We start from the raw sequence: 20,125 nt of genomic DNA on the forward strand, positions 1-20,125 counted from the left end.
TTCAATGTGGCAATCAATCCATAAATCTCAGATTTATTTTGACGCATCAGTTGACAAATTTCAAACTTTTTCTTTGATCTAATGACTGATAAAATGCAAAACTTTTATCCTTAAGTTTTAATCAATGACATGCTAAACGCAAATTTAGATTTTCAAGTGTCAATTGATAAATATATTGATGAAAAATATCAATGCAAAACTTTTATATTCATTACTTTACCATTTTACACAAGATTAATTCAAATATTTTTTTTAATCCACAAAAAGATGCATTTGCTCTGATTATCCTTCACAAGTGTGTCTGAATCTGCATAAGCGAGCGTTTCTTCTTCGCCAAGATAATTCACCCACACGTCAGGTGCCATTTTTCAGCAGGCTTTTTGCACAAGCGCACCGAAAGTGAACTGATGTTTTTCTCCGAATGGTTTCAATGAGTGAAATGAATGCTGCCGTTTCTATTTCAGGCCTGAAATGGTGCTGTAACGCCGCCACAGGAAGTCACCAAAAACAGAGAATAAGAATCTTACGATTGCGACGAGCATGAAAGTCGACATTTGTGTGGACTGGCAATGAGCTGGAAATGTATGTGGTTGGGGGCGTCGGCGTGACCTCGAGCTTTGATGCCCACAGCTGGTGCGGAGAATGTGCTCGTCAGAAAACAGCTGAAACGTGAGTGGTCGTTACCTGAGTTTTGAACTTATATGATGTCATTTCAACCCACAGCAAGTGGCGAAATGCGTCTTTAAAGGAAGTAACTGTCCATAAAAATTAATAAAGTTATCAAAAAAACAAAACAAAAAAAAAAAATCAGAGGATGCTGCTAAAAGTGGCCAGATCAGTCAAGTATTTCTTTTAATGTCACCCTTTGAAACTTTGATTTAGAATCTTGCGGGAATTGCGGCGAGTTTTTGTCAAGTTTGTTTCGAGGTCGGTCATCGGGGGGGTGGAGCTAGCGCGTCCCGCTGCCGCAAGCGAACGCCTCCATTCGTTCCGTCGTTGAGCAAAGTCAATGATGTCACTGTCACGCCCGTTTCCATCCTGTTTGTGGCGTGACGCTCGCCGCTCACACGGGACGGCGGCCGCTCATTCGAGGACGAACGACCTTTCACCTTTGAGGATAAACGTCTTCATACTTTGTCCGTCAGGAATGCAAATAATCCGTAAAGTCCTACAAAACGTGCACTGCTGGATCGGTCGTCCATGATCCGTGTCCAATCATGTATGAGATGGCTCCACTTGGCACTTCATCACCATCCTCACCTTACGCGTGACCTAGAAACAAAACATTCAGAAACACGGTCGCTGATGGCGTAGTGGTAAACTCGCCTGACTTGCGTGGGATCGGTTCCCGCTCATTGATGGTGTCTGTGTTTGCCCTGCGACTGGCTGGCGACCAGTTCAGGGTGTAGCCCGCCTTTTGCCAGAAGTCAGCTGGCCCGGCGGGGACCCTGCAAAAGATAAGCCGCGTTGAAGATGACACATCCAGAAAGAAATGTCACTCGAAGACGGAAGCACGGCCACCAGTCCGATCCTAAGGCTCCTCCCACAACCATCAACAAACATTCAGTGAGTGACACTGGAGGCAAGGAACACGACTCGGACAGAGCGGGAATCGAACAGTGGACCGCGTGGTCACTCTTTGACCCGCTCTACCCATGACTGCCACCGCACACCGTCGACGCCACTTGGCGGACTCGGACCGACTGGCGGGCCTGAAATACAAGAACTCACCGACCGACTAAAGCGCAGATGAATGCCCACAAACACATAAACATATACGTATATATGAACACACGTGTACACACACACACACACACACAATCACGCAGACACACACAGATTCACAAACACATGCGCACACATTCACACAAACGTACGTACACAAACACGCACATGCACAACGATCACACACAGACATACACACATTCAAGACCACGCATACACGCACGCATGCATTCATGCACGCGCCCACAAACACACACCCACACACACGCACACACACACACACACACACATACACAGCAGCAGCGTCGAAACTGCGAGACGTTGGGGAAATTAACGTTAAGATGGAGGGAGGGTGTGGAGGAGTTTTCATGAAGTGGGGGGGTCGTCAAAAGGCTTGCCAAACCATCTGAGATCTTCCTCCTTCTCATCCTCCTCCTCTTCCTCGCCTTCCATTTTGTTTGCAGCCGTCGCCGAATCCCGACGGCGCGTATCGGCGACGGCCATCAAACGGCAGCTGTCCCGGCGGACGCTCTGAGCATCCCGGGCGTCTCGTTACGGCGCCCGAGACGCGGCGGGCACCCGCCCATCAAAGACGGCGCGTGGAGGAGGCACCAATCGGGCCGGCCCGACGAGACTTTTGCTAATAAATGGCGGCCGCCAACAAAGCTGGCAGCTTCCTGCATAAACATGACTCCGCTACTGCCGCCACCGCATAAATCCAGCACCAACGCGCACGCCACTGGGCCTGAGCGGGAATAAATTCAGCATTTAGCAGAGCGGGGTGGGTGGCGGAACCGAATGTCTGGCGGGCCTGTTGTGAACTTTGAACCTTTGAGTGTGTTCAAGTTTCGGGCGTATATCGTCGACCATTCCCAATGTTCGATTTCTTGGTCGGATGGGAGCACAGATTTGAACCCGTAACTTAAAAACGGTGAGGCAGGTGCCCATTGTGCTGCCCCCATCGGACCTTGCTTCATTTATTTATTTATTTTTTGAATTTCATTTTGATGCGAAGAGTTGGGTAGTTTCCTTTTGCCGCCGCATGAAGTGGCTGGGGGGAGCTGAGGAAAACTTCGGCCCCAACCCGCGCCCCCTTGCCAACCCCCTCTTCTCCATCCAAGTGGTGCTCCCCCCCCCCACCCGTGAGGCCTGGCAGCATCCAAAGCCCAGCCGCACTCAGCATCTGCTCAGCGGATGAATAAATGAAGCGCTCCCCGCGCCCGCCCGAGTGACAGCGCTCTGCGTCTTAATTGCGACTGAAAGCCGACGACTGGCGAGGCGAAAGCCACTTTTTCCTGCCTTTCCTTTCCGCCGCCGCTAATTAGCACATTGTGTCCTTAAATGATTCACAAAGTGTGCGCCGCGCACGCCGCCCGCCATCACTTATTCACGCGCCAAGCGCCGCTTTGTGCCAACATGGCCGCCCGAGGTAAATTAATTTAGTCCAATTAGCAGACGCTGTCAGAGCGCATCAGCGTCTGCCGGCTCGGCCGCTTGCGTCACCCGCAAGTCCCGAACGCTTCTTCCGAAGGCCTTGGCCGGGGGGCGCTCACGCTGCCGCGTGGATGCCATCGTCACAGCGGCTTGGCGAGCTCATCCCAAGTTGGTTGTTTCTGAAGTCACTTCAAGGTCATTATAGGGCACCAAAACTAAGAAAATAATTACAACTAAAATTTAAAAAAAAATGTTGGTGAACAAAATCAATTAAAAACAAAAACTAAATGGAATGACATTCGAAGTTTCTAAAACTAGAAATATTAGTTTTCATCGCATGAACTTAACGGGGTTGATTTGAAATATATTTCTGATCAATATTGTTCTACGTAATACACAAGAAAGGTCAAACAGCCTTTTGGGAATTGTAGTTTCTTATTACACAAAACTGAGGGACCTTTTTTTTATCTTGTACTTGACAAACACTCCGTGTATTAAAAAAATAAATAAAATAAAAATAATTACTAAAATTAAAACTGAACTACAATTTTTTATTTTTTTTAATAAAAATAAAAACTATCAAATCAATTCTTCATAAAAACCAAAAGTTGAACAAATGAAAAATCCCCAAACTTCTAGAACTCAGAAAAGTGAAGTGGAGATTTTTTTATTATTTATTTTTTTTTAGCTTTCCCCCTTTGTTGGCAGGATCCACCACCACGTCTGAGCACATGCTAACAACACGCGCGCAACAAGCTAGCAACACCAAGCCAGACGGTGGCAGGCTGCCGCGTCCAATGTTCTTGTCTGGGCGAGGCCTGTGGCATGTCGCGCGTGGCGTGTTGGAGGGAAACGCAGCTCAACCCAACCTCCGCTTCCTGCGCGTCGCGTGGGAGTTTTTCATTTCGGAGAAGAAGAAGAAGAGGAGGAGGCATTGTCACGGGAGCAGTTTGTCTTTTTACCAATCTGATGTTTGTCTTTGAGGCCTCACACACACACACACACACTCACGCATACGCACAGTGTGAACAAAAGCCTTTTCTTGCGGGCGCCTCACAGGAAACCTCCCAGATGTTCATGTTTTCCCCCTCAAAAGTTTTTTTTAAAAACATTTTTCAACAAAGCTCATTCGGACAAAGTTTGCTATCACATCACTGTTGAGATTTTTGCTCAAATGTAAACGAGTCGATGATGTCATCACTGACAGCAACGTCATCATTAACGGCACCTGAGAAGCCTCACAAAACCATTTTTCACTTGTTTTCCAGAAATCCTTTTAACTAAGTAGTCATAAAAATTTGCCGAAAAAGTTTCAGACATCAGAATGGTTTTGTTTTCAGAATATTTCAGTTGTGTTGTTGCTGATTTCAGAGGAGGCAAATGCAAGTCCAGAAAATTAAAACCATGCCATGGGTTTTGGCGTTCGCCATAAGAGCAGAGCCTCTGCCTACTTTTTTGTGATTTTTCTGAGAACACACTTTCAAGCGTTCTGTCGACTCCCCAAAGTCTCTGTTTTGTCTCAAACTGGATCTTGCTGGATTGGATTCCCGAAAGACTGCCATTATTGGACATCGGCGTCAAAGGCTACGCATTGAATATCGCCACCCATGGCTTGGAGGGGTACTACATCTCTCAAATGCGCAGAAGTTCAGGAGTAGTGGGTGTCTCTGTCGGCTTTTGCGAGTGTGTTCCTCTCTTATTTTCCGGTCCGATGTGTCTACTTGAAGGCCGACAATTGGCTATGACGGCCGACTTCGGGTTGGAGTGTAGAGGCCTTGAAATGAAAGTACTTCTTGAAAGCTTCACGTTTAAATACCTGCAGGGAGTTGTTTGGAGTATGCGCCAAAATGGTCAAGATGTGCTTGGGACGAGTTGTTTCTGGGCCGAGAAAGAGAAAATGAAAGAAAAATGAAAATGAAAAACCATTCAACCCTGTCACGGTTCACGGTTTTGAAAATGGATTTTGAAAGTCTTGGCTCCTCTTTCTCAACTCCATGAAGTCTTGGTATGGGCGAGTTCTAGTCGTTTGGTCTTGAGCGCAGGACGACGTACATGCGGAGGAGACAATACGATCAACAAACGTCCCGCGAGAGCCACGATGGCGTCGGGAACGAGTGAACGAATCCAAACGCAGTCGCCGCCGTCTGCATCATTCGCTCATTCTCGACTCTCCCATCACGACGCCGTGATTTTTTTTTTTACCCCGCAGTGGACTCCATGAAATGTTCTGGTCTGGCGGTGAAAGTGCATCAATGAGCCTGACGTGAATCATTCATGGCGCTTGAAACATCAAATTTTTGTTTGAGCTGGCGACGACAAAATGTGCCATGAATATTTCAATCAGCTGCTCGGATAAACAACGACGACAAAACAGCCATGAAACATTTACGCTGATGGACATGTTCGGCGCCGCCGCCACCAAACCAGGCGGAAAGCCAAAAGTGCTGCCGACAACCTGCATATATAATCATCGAGCGTGCGTTCACACGCATGCATGCACGCGACCTACGTTGCATTACCGCTAGCATGTGTGTGTGTGTGTGTGAGTAACTGAGTGAGTGACAAGGGGTGAATGTGTGTGTTAATGCGCGTGTGCGTGACTGCGTCACTGTGTGTGTGCTTGAGTGTGTATATGTATACGAGTGTGTGAGTTTCGTGATGACTGAATGTGTCACTTTGTGCGCGTATGTGTGTGTTGATTTTTTACGATTATGCCAGTTCTGTAATCACTGAGTGGAACAATTATCGTAATGAATTCCGATTAATTGCACAGCCCAAGCACACGCTACACACAACACGCTTAACATCACGACATTTATATCCAACAAAATCGAGGCCCGCCGACCACGTGGCAGGAAGTGCTACGTGCTCTCGAAAAATGCCTTAACGCGCCGCTCACTCTCCTCACGTCTCGGTCGCTCGTGCTCCGGTGTCGATCAAGCGTGCCGCACGCCAGATGTTGACTGGCAGCCATTTTGTTTGTCTAACGAACGCCAGTGTCGAGCAAAGCCATTGACAGGAAAAATTCACGGGAGACTTGACGAGCAGCACTGACGATGAGAAATGACTCGAGAAGGTGACTAGCGGAGTTGAATGACAGATTTTCATATTGCTGTGATTTTTGTTTCATTCAGTTTTGGAACTGATTAATCGTGTGTGTGTGCGCACGTGCGTGTGTGTGTTCATTCAGGGTCCCAGATTAAGGCTATTTGGATGGTGGGCGGAGCTATGTCGTGGCGACCCTGTCACAACAATTTCATTTCAATTTAGTGCTTTTTAGACTGCCATCTTCTAAAAAATAAATATGTAATAAGTATACATAAACTATCAAGTATATTTATATAAAAAGTATATCTGCTGTAAATATGGCTATACATATTATGGCTACATTCCGATCACGCCAAAGTTCAAGGAGACAAATGATTTGAGAGTAGCTGGCCTCTCCCACACACAAGAGGATTTCTGGTTGTAAATAAGGAAGACGTTTAATATTTAAGATTGTCGGCCCAACCCGTTTTGGACCAGATTATCGGAACAAATCTACTTTTAAAACCGTGCACTGCTGGATGTTTGACAAGCTTGTTCGGGAAGTGCCAAGATCGAGTTAAAAACAGTCCAATTGTCTTGACGTGTGCACTGGGCCAAATCAAAACCGACTTGATTCCGCTTATTGGAAATTTACTGATAACTAGACTTGACTTTTTTTTTAAAATTTTTGCCACAATAACATGACACATGCTTCACACCTGAAGGTCAACTTAACTTAATTGTAACTTGGGGATGTGACATACTCCCTCTTCTGTTAATAACCGACATCCGAACAAAACCGCTAATACGGTCATGCTAACGAACACGCTATTGACCGTCATGCTAAGGCACGTGCCGGCGCTCCGGAGGGTGGAGTTAACCCCCCCCCCCCCCCCCTCACCACAATCTTCTTCCACGCTGTCCCTCCTCCGCCCGCCTTGCTTGCGCTGCTGTTATTTCCCTGCGGTGGAGCGGGAGTGGGGAGGGGTGGGGGGGGTAGGGGGCGCTGTTTCCAAAGCCCGCGAGCATTGCTAGCACATTAGAGCGCAGCATGTGTTTGATTAAAAAAGAGTAAAGTAACAAATGAGTTCATCACATCATTTAGCAAGATGGCAGCAAATGGTGATAAATGTGCTCCATATGCTGCCAGTAAAACAGCAAAGTGCAGCCCCGCCCTGTCCCTCCCAAACACAACCCCCCCCCCCCATATGCCCATCCTCACCCACCTCCTCGGCTATAAACAAATAAATTAAAACAATTAGACGTGAGCACCCTCCATCTTTAGTGATCATGTAGACATGTGAAATATGTCACGGATGCAATGCTAATCTGGGACAGCCAGCGAAATGCGACTACGATAAGAAAAGCACCGCGGCGGCTAGCATTAGCATTTACTCAACATTCCCAACGTCACCGTCATGTTAGGTCACGGGAATGAAAGAACAAGGGAACAGATAAAAGCAGTTGAAATGAGTTTCTTCCGCAGTGGTTTCCGACATTCACGCTCTCCCTCTGCGGTACCTTGCCATACAAGTTACCCGACGTACACGTTTTACGGCTCGTCACTCGACGACCTTTTACTTACTTTGCCTTCCGAGTATGAAGTTGAGATAGGAGCACAAGTTAGCGGCAGCAATCTCAACTAACCTGACTTCTGAAAACTTGCAGCAGTTTGACAGATAGTGGACAATTTGTAAGTCTAATGCCACTTTCAGTTGACACTCAAACTAAAGACAAGAACACCTTTTGTATCTAACTAAAGGATGTAACTTTGCTTTCTATGAAAGTCTCCTAGCTTGATGCTAAAATTGAAAATGCCACAAACCGGCTAACGAAACTAGCGTTGATATCATGGTTCCATGAAGGATAAAAGCTATCATTACGCCCAACGACAGCACCTGCAACCTTTAAAAGTGAGCACACAACTTAACACCAGTTATTTAGGCGCTTGGTAAATCGGGCCCGAGGAGAAGAAACAAGCGGGATAAGTGCTTCTTTGAGAAGTAACTGGAGGTGACTTGGAGAGGTGACTTGAGGAAACGACATACAATAAAATTGCAGCCATAATTGCAGGAGTCAGGTGTCCCCACAAAGCTACAAACACAAGAACACCCACACACACACACGTCATTACAGAAAGTGTGTGTGTGTGTGCGCATGTTGTAAAAGGTCCTCTTGTGTGTGCGTGTCCAGATGGGCGGAGACGTCGTGCGTCTCTGTGGCGTCTCTCCACATCTGCCAGTGCAGATGTTTGATGAATCGTCAAGCAGCCGCGCTGTCGCCTCATTAAAGTTGCACTCGCACGGGGGAAGGCGCCCCCCTCCCCCCGTTCCCCCCCTCAGCACCGTGGCGCTACGGTAGTGCGGCGCTATCGTAGCGTAGCACCGCGTCCTTGGGGTGCCATGCCCGCAGCTGGCGCCTCCTAGGAAGAAAAGTGACGCACTTTGTCGCCGTCATGTTTCATCTTGTCATGTGATCTCCAGTAACAGGAGAGCATCCACACACAGGCCAATGCGGTTCGACACACACAAGCAACCACCTGACATGGACACGCAAGCCTTGCGCTGCAAAGGCTGCTAACCGCTAGCAAAGGATCATTAAGCATGCTAGCATGCTTATAGCTAACTAATAGTCAATTTATAAACATGCTAATAATGCACACACACACAAACACTTAATTCACACATACACACACGCAAATTCACCCCCTCTCACACCGAGAAGCACACAGACATTGTACAGTAAGTACACACGACCAATGCACTCACACCCAGCAACACACACACACACGCGCTGAAAGTATAATCACACACACCCCATTCACACATAGATACACACACATCATACACTCAATTTTAACGTGCGGCGAAACACACACACTAAATTCATATACATGCTCATGCAAACATATATCCACAGTTAATTCTCACACTCGGAGAAACACATGTACACACATACTGACAAATACTCTCATACACACACGCACGCATTGACAAATTCATACGCACTCACACACCTAAAATGTGAAACGCCGGTGTGAATATTCATGGGCAGTCGGCCATTTTGAAAGACGTAGTTGTCGACGGCACTTTTAATTGTCCAGGTTTTGATTGGCAGGCGGCAGCCGGTGACGGCGTGGTGGCGGGTTGCTGCCTCATTTGCATACGGACGTGTTTTTGGTGTTTATGTTGATGCAGGGAAGTGTTTGGGTGGTCCTTGGCTAATTTAACAGGATCAGATAAGGTTCTTTCTTCCACAGTCACTCTAAACGCATTTCTGTGTCGTGGATGATGTACAAAATCCCCAAATAGTGATTATGGAGTGTTTGATTAATCATTTGTAGTGGATAATTGTTGAGTCGCTAATGAGTGAAGGATTGTGAACGCAGTCGCTGCCAGTCGTTCATCTTTCATTCTTCCTAATCACAACATTCACATGTGCGGGACGACTTGATGTGGTTGACTTTATGGTCGGAACAATTCATCGAACACTACCTGCGTTACTCGTCACAGGCGCGCTGGGTGGCGTCCACATGCGGGCGTGCATGTACGTGTGACGCGGCGCTCGCCATTAAAGCGCGCCCACCAGATGTTTTCCTCGCTGCACATGCAAATGTTTCCAAGAGAGCAATTAATTGTGAGCGTGATTGACAGCTGGAAGGTACCGCCAGCTAGCGCGAGCAAGATGGCCGACGCCGTTTACGTGGATTAATCCGCCGGGCGATGACGGAAGCGGCGGCTGTTGCCATGGACATCAATGACGCCGTTAAATAACCTACCCAAGAAATTCTACAGTTTTTGTCACGTTGCGCCAACTGAATGCTGCAGTTGCCTACCTTGGCCACACGGGGGCAGTAGAAGACACGACGACTGATGTGCTGTTGGTAGGAATACCACCAGGTCGCAATATGATTGGCTGCTCCATCCAGGCAGGGCATGTAAGAGCCAATCAAATTGCTTAACAATACATCATTCTTAGAATTGAAGGCCATTTGAGGAAATACGTTTTATTTCAGAAGTGGGTACCAAACTGGTAGCGCTTTGCATTAATCAGTGCTGAGAAGTAGCTTAACCACACACACACACACACACAAATGCGCATATATACACGGTAACAGACACGCATCCCAAAATGTACACGCACACACATCCACACGCATACACAATGTGGTGTAACGTTGTGTATTGTGTTGCAGTTGATATTTATTTACGACGTCTGGCGAACAGTTGAGCTCGGTGACATGTTTATTGTGGTCATCAGTGAGAGGCCACCAGGGGCCGCGTGCAGGTGCACGCCGGACGCTCACCCAGATTTACTACCCGTGTCCAAGCGTGTGCGTGCGTGCGTGTCTGCTCCAAAGAGCCGCACGCAACCCTTAAACTTTAAGACACTCTCATGGCTAGCTGCGTAAGCACGCAAACAGCATTGCTACTTTTAGCTCGCTAATGCTACGTAGCTGCTTAGCTTCTTGAGCACGCCGCTCGTCACCGCTGTTCAGGTAGCCGCCATATTTTGGTCGTCCGCTTGAAAAGCCGAGCTGAAAGTGCTAAAGGTTTAGCATCGAGCTAAGTACGGCAAGGTCACGAGATGTTTGACGCGTTGCACCACGTTGGACCGGAGTGCCTTGTATAAAAAGTACACGCACACACAAAGACTTACACACAGCTGCATCGCACATCTGGGAGTCGAAGGCAATCACGTGATGAAGAAGTCAAAGTAAAAACGAAAAAGAAAAAAGAAGTACAGGACGATCCATCGACATATTTATGTTCGCCATCAAATCCCTCAAAAGCCCCCAGAGGAAATTGCTCGCTGACCCCATGTCAACACGCACGCACGCACACGCACGCACGCAACTTCACACTTATCATCACCATCAGGTGATGACATGCTCACACTGCAGAAATGAAGAAAACACTGAAAACAAAAATACAAGTGGTCAGCACAGTGTTCTTCTTTTTTCTGCTTTTATTTTGTCTTTATTTTTGTCTACCATTTGACTTTCTGCTCCTCAATCCGTACTTCCTGGGCCTCCCGAAGCCTTTTCAAGTTCTCGTTTTTGCCTCGGCAATTTCCTTTCTTATGCTTCCGGGAGAGTATTTGGCGGATAGGATGTTTGGAATTCTACGAATGCTGAGGAAAGGTGTCAGAATGCGGTCTTGAGCAAAAGTCATTAACCTTTACAAAATATTATTTTTCATTTCTTCTTATATACACTATTCAGTACTAAATTCCATTGCACTCTCTTATTTATTTATCTAATTTATATATTTGTCTGTATTATTGTTGTATTGCACTGGAGAGGGGAGCCCTCTAATCTCGTTGCACACTTGAGTACAATGACAATATAGGGATTTCTAATTCTAATTCTGATTCTAATTCATTTAAAGCAGTGCTTCTCAAATAGTGGGGTGGGCCTCCCTGTGGGGGGGGGGGGGCACAGTGCGATGCTGAGGGGGGTGCTTTCATGCTTAAGACTTTGAAAAAATAGTTTTAAAAAAATAAGCATTCAATTAGAAAAATAGAAATGAAACGTTTTGTTTTTGTTACAGGTCCATTGCAGCCTGCGAGGGGTGTGTCGTTCATATTTGTAAACGGATTTGACACGTATCTGCAATTAAGTGCTTGAGAAATAAATTTGACTGGACTTGAAGCAGCGCTGTCCTTTCCGATGTTGGGAAGAAAACAGCGTTCCATCTCTCCTTGACCCGACGATGTCAGCCAACAAAGGTGAAGGAAAGGTCGCATCAAGGTTAGGAGGTTGGACTTCCCCAAGAGACGAACGTTTTACTTCCGAGCCTTGTCCTCTTCCTGTTCTTCCCTCTTTACTTCCTCCTCCTCCTGCTCCTTTTCTCCACTTCCACTTCTTCTTTTGTCTTATTTGTTTTGCTCTTTTTTTTCCCTTTCCCCTCTTTATCCTCCCGGCGGTCCTCACATGAGTGTTTTTCCGCACGTTGACGCGTGCGCGCGCTCCACAAACAGGCGAGTATGCGCCGCGTGTGTGCACGTGCGCGGTGGCCTTTCCTCTTCAAGCTAATTACGCGAGCTACCTTGTAGCGGCGTCCCGGCGGGAGGCCAACAACTGTCAGCGCAGTATTATTTTTGAAATTTAAACAATCATCTTACGCGCTCGGCTGCTAAGATCCCGGCCTTTCCTCCGCCTCCGACCTTCAGTAATTAATACCCGAGGGTCCATTATTGGCAAAGCCTTTATCCTGGGGGCCCGCCAGCCTACAGCTCGCTAATTACGGCCGAGCGGCTAATCTCAGCCCCCCCCGCCCTCCTCCCCGTGATTGACAGCTACACCTCCTCCACTAATTGCCTGTTGCAGACAACACCTGGTGAACCGCCACGCCGGGGGACGCCCGGCCCGGACTCCGACGACGTCCTCCCGGGACGCGCAAGCTCTCAAACCCGCCGCTTTCTTTGCATGTGCGTGCGTGTGAGTGTGTGTGCGCACAGGCAACATGTTTCCCAGTCAACACAGAAAAACGCGCCAAGTCTTCAGCGCTGATCAGCGTCCAAAATGTCCACCGTGGGACACACGTGACGTGTCTTCTATGTGATCCTTCGTACATGTCAAGCTACATTTCTCACACGACACTTGGACATGTCTTGACCTGCACTGCAGTCTGTGTTCTACATGTGACACGTTAAGTTCATGTGACACCTCCAACAACCGGTCTCCATACATTGGCTGCTGGGAACCAATCACACGCCTTCAATGAGCGCCCGTGGGTATGTGCAAAGCATCCGAGTCAACTCATCTCTTTGAAACAACGCGTCTTTCCGTAATATGGCCGCAGATATGGCAGTGATTTATTTATTATTTATATTTGGGAAAAACCCGCAAAGCACTGAAGCCGCAAAATGTACACTGTACGTCAGAATGCATTTGCCAGTCCTTGTGTGGCCCCCACCTGGCCTCGCCAGTCCCACTCGCCTTGTGTCAACCAATCGGCTGTCTGTCGCCATTGTGTCTTGTCCAGCCCGGTGTGCCTGGTTGTCTCGCCAGCTAACTTGTGGAGTTGACGCGTTTTACATTCCATTGATCTCGGACCATCGTCATATGTGGCATGTTGCTTGACAAATGTCGCGTGTCCTGCTGCCTGTCGTCAGGGCTGTGTGTTTGTGTGAGAGACGTGTGGCCGGGGAAAAGGTGGCAAAAGGCGGGAAAATGCCAACGCCGTAAGGGCCAGCGTGACGCCGCCGGCGCAGGGACGCAACGCCCAACCCTCCCCGGCAAGTTGCAAATGTGCAAAAGAGCAAAACCGCCTGACCTCCCTTCACCCCCCCCCGGCTCTTGACCTCTGACTGGCAGTTCTATCGATTGATGTAAATAACATGATGACATCATCGTCACATGCCTGTGAACGAGCATTCTCATAGTTTGGTAGATTTCATTATAGTTAGATTGGATTTCAATTTGACTTTTGTTGTTTGACTTTCAAAATTTTCATTTGTGTTTGGAGCAGGTTTGTGAGTTTTATTTAATTTTGATTTTCATTCGTTTTAGATTTTACAGGTTTGTTAGTTTTAGATTTTTTTTTAAAAAATATATCTGTCAAGAGCAAGATGAACAAAAGGTCACCAAGTATTTTGTCATAACAGTAAAACCTGAAATAATCGTATTTAACATCAACCCTTAAAGAGCATCAACATTAATTGAAAAAAAGATGAAAACTAAAGGACATTTTAGCTGTATGGATTTTTTTTTTTAGTTTTTTAAACAGCTACCTACAGTTGATTTTTGTTACTTGAAAAGCATTTTTGTTTTGATTTTAGTTTCTTAAAGTGGAGGTCAACCCCCAAAAATGTCCATTTTGCCAGTTAATATCGACTGAAAATTACATCACGGTTGCTCAGGTAACAACCAATCGTGGGCCCAAAGTCAGCTGGGACGGGCTCCCATTCGCAGCGACTCACATGAGGACAAACGGGGTGGCAAACGACAATGTTATACGTGATCCATCAGTGGTGTGTGAGTGTGCTGGTGCCCTAAACTACCCACGATGCTCGTGTCATCTTATGATAACGCAATCCTAAAAATAGCAGCATGCTAAGTTAGCATGGTCAAAGAGAGGCTGCTAGCTCTATGCTAACCTTACTACGTGCTAGCTTTAGCACCGCCAATGACAGAGATTGAGTCATTTGTTTTTGTCTTGTTGCCGGACATCGACAAACAACAAAGCTTGATTGACGTGTTTTGGGAGTACTGGCAGGCCGGCGACCTCTTGACACAAAGCGCCACTTAGAGCGGCCGGCGCGCCCACCATTAGCACCTCGCTAATCCTACAGTTCATTAGCCGCGCTCTTAATCGTTAAGTTGGACGAGCGTCCGACTCTTGGGGGCAGGCGGGCGATGGAGTGCGGTGGGGGGGGGGGCGCAGCCGCCGGGTTAATGTGTGCGCTAACAGCCCAACCTCGGAAAAGCTGAGAGGAGAAAGGATCAGGATCAGATTCCTCATGCTTTCATGGCAGTGCTGATTTTTATTTTCTTCTTTGAGCTTTCTCGCCACCCTTTTTCACGCTGAGCTTTGCTTCACTGCAACAACCACGTGTAAAAAAAAAAACAAAAAAAACCGCTGAACCACGCTTGACCACGTCGCCACTGATCAGCCGCCAATCAGGAGACAGAATAAATTGCTTGCGCTCTGACCCGGGCAACGTCTCGTGGAGACCAATTTGCCTGCTCGTTGCGCCCAGCGACATCCTCACGCGAGGTCGAGTACTGCGATTTTAAACTTGTGGGTCGTGGACATCTCGTAAATATTTGCAGGGGTTCTTCACCGTTACGACGGTAGACACAGACGACATTCATCAATACTAAGAGACGATTTTTTTCATCAGATTCTTCATCGGGCTCGCTGAAAGGAACATTGAACAAGTAGCCAAAGCATGTGTCGTTCAAATATGATGAACAAATATTTGTTAATTAGTACGTTTTCGTCATTGTTCTTAACATCAGTTAAAGTGAGTCACGATTTGGTTAGAAACGGAAAATGTAGGTCCCCGTCTGAATACGCTTGAGAACCAATGCTGAGCAAGCTACACACGCCACACAAAACGCACGTAAGTCTGTCAAAACATATCGAAGGAGAGCAAAGCTAATTCCACTATCACGCTAGAACCGTGGGACTCAACTACGACTCATCGTGGCACGTGAAGATGGAACATAAATTAAGATGTTCTCGAGTAATCACAACTTGTCTAATGTCATGTTTGTAAACGGTGCGTGTTCAGACAAGCGCACACACTTCGTATGACGTGCAGAGTAAATAATTTGGTGTTGCGGTTGGTAGTGTGAAGGCGTTAATGAACTTGAGGAACAGGAAGTGTTCACATGCTCAGTCTTGTACAGTACGTGCATGCGTGCGTACACATTTACGACATACGTCATTTACGTCCAACAGATTTTGTCTTCATTTCATGGCGTGTCAGTCATTTGCGGCATGCCTTTGTCCAATCACAATTGGGATTGGTTGCCCTGTCAATGTGATCTGCCCAAGGCCTTCGCAATCCCGTGTACTGTCGTCAACTACTGTACAAATGTTTTTGTTTTTTTTAACCACTCAGATTTAAGATTAGACATGCTGAACGCCTAAAGTGATGTTGGCATTTGTCCATCCTCTGATGGGTTGAGCCAAATATACGCACCAAAAAATGATTCACCGGGGAGGATGTGATTCAGAATTGATTCTCGAGGTGAGCTTTTCAGGAATAAAAACGGGACATTGTGGGGATAGCTCAACCAAGAGTTTTGTTTCAACCCGGAAAATGATTTTTCTTCCACACTTACTGAGGCGCTTGTATGAGCGCTACAGCTATCTTAAGAAGTGCATCAGCATCTCCGTTGAGTGCCATGGATTCCAGTTCAACTTTTTGTTTTGGCACGTTTTGCTTTTGGGTGTTGTGGCTTGGACCCGTTTACTGGCGAAGAGAGGGCAAGGTTCGTCGCACACGCACACACTCGCCTGTCGTCTGTCCCGTTTGAAAGAGTTGCGACTTGTCGAAAGGTTTGGGATCTTCCCAGTGAGGCCGCGCATGATTTAGGGAATCAGACGTTAATTGTGGAGGCAGGAAGGAACATCTGGACCACCAATCATTGCATGTCCACCATGTCGGCCAAGTCCACTTCCTGTCAGATCACAGCACCCTGGAGACCACCCCAACCCCCCAATCGCTAATATTTTATCCCCCCCCCCTGGCCCCTCCCATCCTGATTCCGATGACCCCCACCCCCTGATGTCACAAGCACATTTCAAAAGATTATTCTTTCTTTCCAACTCCTGTTATGGTGGGAACGTCGTCACCGTAACACAGCTGCCCCCCCCACGGCTGCAGCAGCTCCATAGCTCAACAATGGACTACCATACCATATAGTACAATAAATCGCAGTACGTAGTGCAGTAGTAGCATAATGTAGTTCCATCAATACACTGAACTACAATGTAGTACAATACAAAGTAGTAAAATATAATGAAGTACAGCGTAGTACAGGTTGCAGTGGGCTGTTAAGGACCCGGCAGCCATTTTAAGTTCATTAGCAGCAAGCTACTAAAATGGGTTCATTCACTCTTAATGGAGGCGAGGGTGGGGGTAAAAGTGGGGGCTCTCCACTTAATGGCTCAATTTCATCAGGTTACATTTCCTCGTACAACACCCCAAACACACACACACACACGACCACCACCAAACACACGCGCACACACATACCTCCAGGTCCAAAGAGCACACACACCGCTGAAACGCCGAAAAATGCTGACTCAATTTCTCAAATACAGACCTCACACACGCACACGCAAATGTAGACGCACACACACACAGGAACACCCAGAAATGTACACACACACACGCACGCACACCGTCAAGCTTTTTTCTTTATACGAAATGAAAAAGATGTAGAATTTGTTGTTACTGTTGTTTTTAATGTTGCGCACGATTTGACAGTTGTTGGTGTTGTTACAGTTGATATTGACTTTCATAGTGTCAAGTTGAATAGCAACAAGATTAAAATGAACAATTAAATCTTACTCAAGTGACATTTGAAATGAATAATCAGTATTTATGCGTTCCACTGACGAGATTGATGGGTTGACTCATATTTACTTTCATTCAACACCACCTTTATGCCTGGTAAAGTACAATAATGTCAGACAGTAGTCTTCGTGCGTGGCTCGTCATCGCAAACTGACATGTCATCTTCAAAATGGCATCAAAACAATTTCTACTATGACAATCCCGCTGCTAATGGCTATACAGGGTTACAAACATCACAGCTATAGAAATCACAATATGCATGATATTCAGTAATAAAGACTATACTTCAATGAACAATAATCTCTTTCTTAGAACCTGTTCTATCAATTATTTATACTTTAATCCACTCTAACGCAATAGTTTTAATCATCAACGACCTGGGGGTGAACAATTTACATTGCCTTAAGGTGACCAAGAAAATAAGTCAATCCAAAACATCCATCTATGGCTTTAAGCAGAAGCTAATTAATGGATTGGCGCTCATAGAGGCTCACGCGCATGTTCTTGAGCCTAGTTTAGCATTTAGCACCCTCAACACAAGAACAGAACTTATACTGGCATCTTATGATATGACATATGCACTGTTCAATACGAGTTTCGGTTACAACGTCAATAAGATGCATTAACCAGTACAAAATACAACAGTTTTCAATAATTTTGACAGACAATGACATCCCGTTTCGTCTCCCGCGATTGCCTCGCACAGGTCCGCCATTACACAAATACGTCGGAGTGACACACTCTGTAACATGTACATCGACTATTTTAGCTTGACGTTTGTAACACGCTCAAAGACGTGTTATTATTTTCTACTATTGTCAACCATTCTTATCTTATTTCCAATCCATCTTACCTGTCGAAGTACAATAACGTCAGTCAAAGTTGATAGGTGGCTGGTCTGATGTCATCGCAAACTGAATTTGTCTTCTTCGACGGTAATCAACCTCGGCTCTGTTAAGCGACGTTCTGAGTTAGCACCCTCTGCTGGCGAAACCTGTAATGCACTTTGAGAATAGACACGAAACGTTTGTTTCATCAGTAGAAAATGACGTTTAGACCGAAACAAAAATAAAATTACGGAGGGCGGGAGTATTGTGGCAAGTATTTCTATGTATTCTCATTCTCCATAGTGCCACATCTGTGCCAATGTTTGATAAAGTCAATAAGATGGCTTTAGTAAAAGCCAGAGCTTGGGTGGGGAGGGGGGCGGGGGTTGGCTCGTCGCCTGATGAGGCCTTTAAAGACCCACAGAGGACACCAGGCCGAGTTGTCGGTCCGAGGACTTTATGGCCTCGCCCGCCCCCCCTCTCAGTCCTCGGCCCTCAGCGCTCCCGAGAGACCCCCGGTCCTGACGACCGACACCCCCTCGCCCCCCTCAACCGCCACTTTCATACGCCAATTAGAGGCACGGCGCCATAAATAAGATCTATTATTAGATAACATAAAGAACCTCCGCGTCCCCTTTTACTCCTCACAACTTTTTATTCGCAATTTTTACGAGTCGTCGCCTTTAATTGCTGTCGATCGCCAGGCGACATCTTGCTCCTTCGCCCGCGCCCTCCTTTAAAAATATAAACTACGACTAGCTATGTAGTACAGTACATTCGAGAAGAGTGTCCTTTCATAAAGTGCATTCTTGGAACGCAACGATGTTGCGCAAAATTGTGCAGCACAATATGTCATACAGCAAAAAAAAAAAATCACTTTTTTTGCAATTCAATGTTTTAGATTACAAACGCAGTCCACTATTGTGCAATTCAAAGTCATAACACATCTTGAAGTCTAGAAAACTACCAACAAGTACTATTAAGTGCTCCTGAGTGATCTTTGGAAATTGCGCAACAATGAGTCCAGCGTGTTATTGCACAGTTTGTGTGTGCGCATGTGTACAGTTTTGTGCGTCCAAATTCAATTAGGAGTGATTGAGTGTTGACATTTGTGAGCTCGGGGCAGGAAATAGTTTGGAGCGAGCCGAGCGTCCCGGGAGGGAACGTGGGCCGGCCAGCCGGAAAAAAAAGTGATGACGGGCGGGCTCGTCGCGCGGGTCAGGCCGGGCCCCGTCCGTCGGCTCGCTCCGGCGTGGCGGCGAGCGACTGAGTACCGCACGCTCGAAATTCACGTTGCTGGCGGGCGGGCGTTGGAACGCAAACGTTTGAGTGCTTTGATTCCCTGTCAGCCCCCCAAAAATAAATAAATAAATAAATACATAAAAAATAAAAGTGGAGCACATCAACATTTGGAAGCATTTGTGACATTTGTGTGTCGTTGGCGTCAAACCGTGGCACCACGCACGCGCATACTTAACCACATCGCCAAATACTTGACTTTACGGTTGCCATGGTGACTGTAAGCACATAGCGAGAGGTGAGATTTTATTTGGCGCCCCCCTCCATTGACGATTTACATACAGGAAAAGTTGAATTTGTAACAAGAAAGTAATAAGAAAACATCACATAATTTAAAATGTAGAATGGAACATTTTCTTCATTTCATGACAGTTTTGTGACTGTCAACAAATCATGCAAATCGGCTTGCTGTTGCGACTTTTAATTGCGCAAACCCAAATGCGCGACAACTTGAACTCTTTTCAATTTTCCTTCTCTCTTTTTTCCTTCCCTGTGCTCCGGTTTTGCTGCTGCCGGGTTTCCGTAGCAACCAGTGGCGGCATTGATTTTGGAGTAACGCTGCGGGTCACCATGGTCCATTAATAAAAAAAAAATAAAAAAAACGTAAACAGTAGAGAAGGCATCACATCTGCTTCACAATATTGGCGAGGCTGTGTTGCTATTTGACATGTTGAACATCACGTGATATATGAGGCATGTTTAGCATCATGTGACATTCATTATTTACTTTATTTGACCTGTTGAACATCACAATGTTTTGTTTATCACGTGAC

The 20,125-nt window shown here is 46.4% G+C and overlaps 1 long non-coding RNA gene across 1 annotated transcript; it reads right to left on the minus strand.

Annotated features, from left to right (window-relative positions):
• Positions 1-282: 282 nt before the first annotated feature.
• Positions 283-18,186, minus strand: LOC148338991 (uncharacterized). The gene is made up of 3 exons (XR_015842965.1): positions 18,080-18,186; positions 1,327-1,448; positions 283-1,272 (listed from the first exon to the last, which is right to left on the minus strand). It is a non-coding gene; the product is annotated as an uncharacterized LOC148338991 (long non-coding RNA).
• Positions 18,187-20,125: the final 1,939 nt, after the last annotated feature.

Source organism: Idiotropiscis lumnitzeri, chromosome 4 (genome assembly GCF_059441095.1).
Source record: "Idiotropiscis lumnitzeri isolate Australia: NSW breed Sydney's pygmy pipehorse chromosome 4, RoL_Ilum_1.0, whole genome shotgun sequence".
NCBI classification, from domain to species: domain Eukaryota; kingdom Metazoa; phylum Chordata; class Actinopteri; order Syngnathiformes; family Syngnathidae; genus Idiotropiscis; species Idiotropiscis lumnitzeri.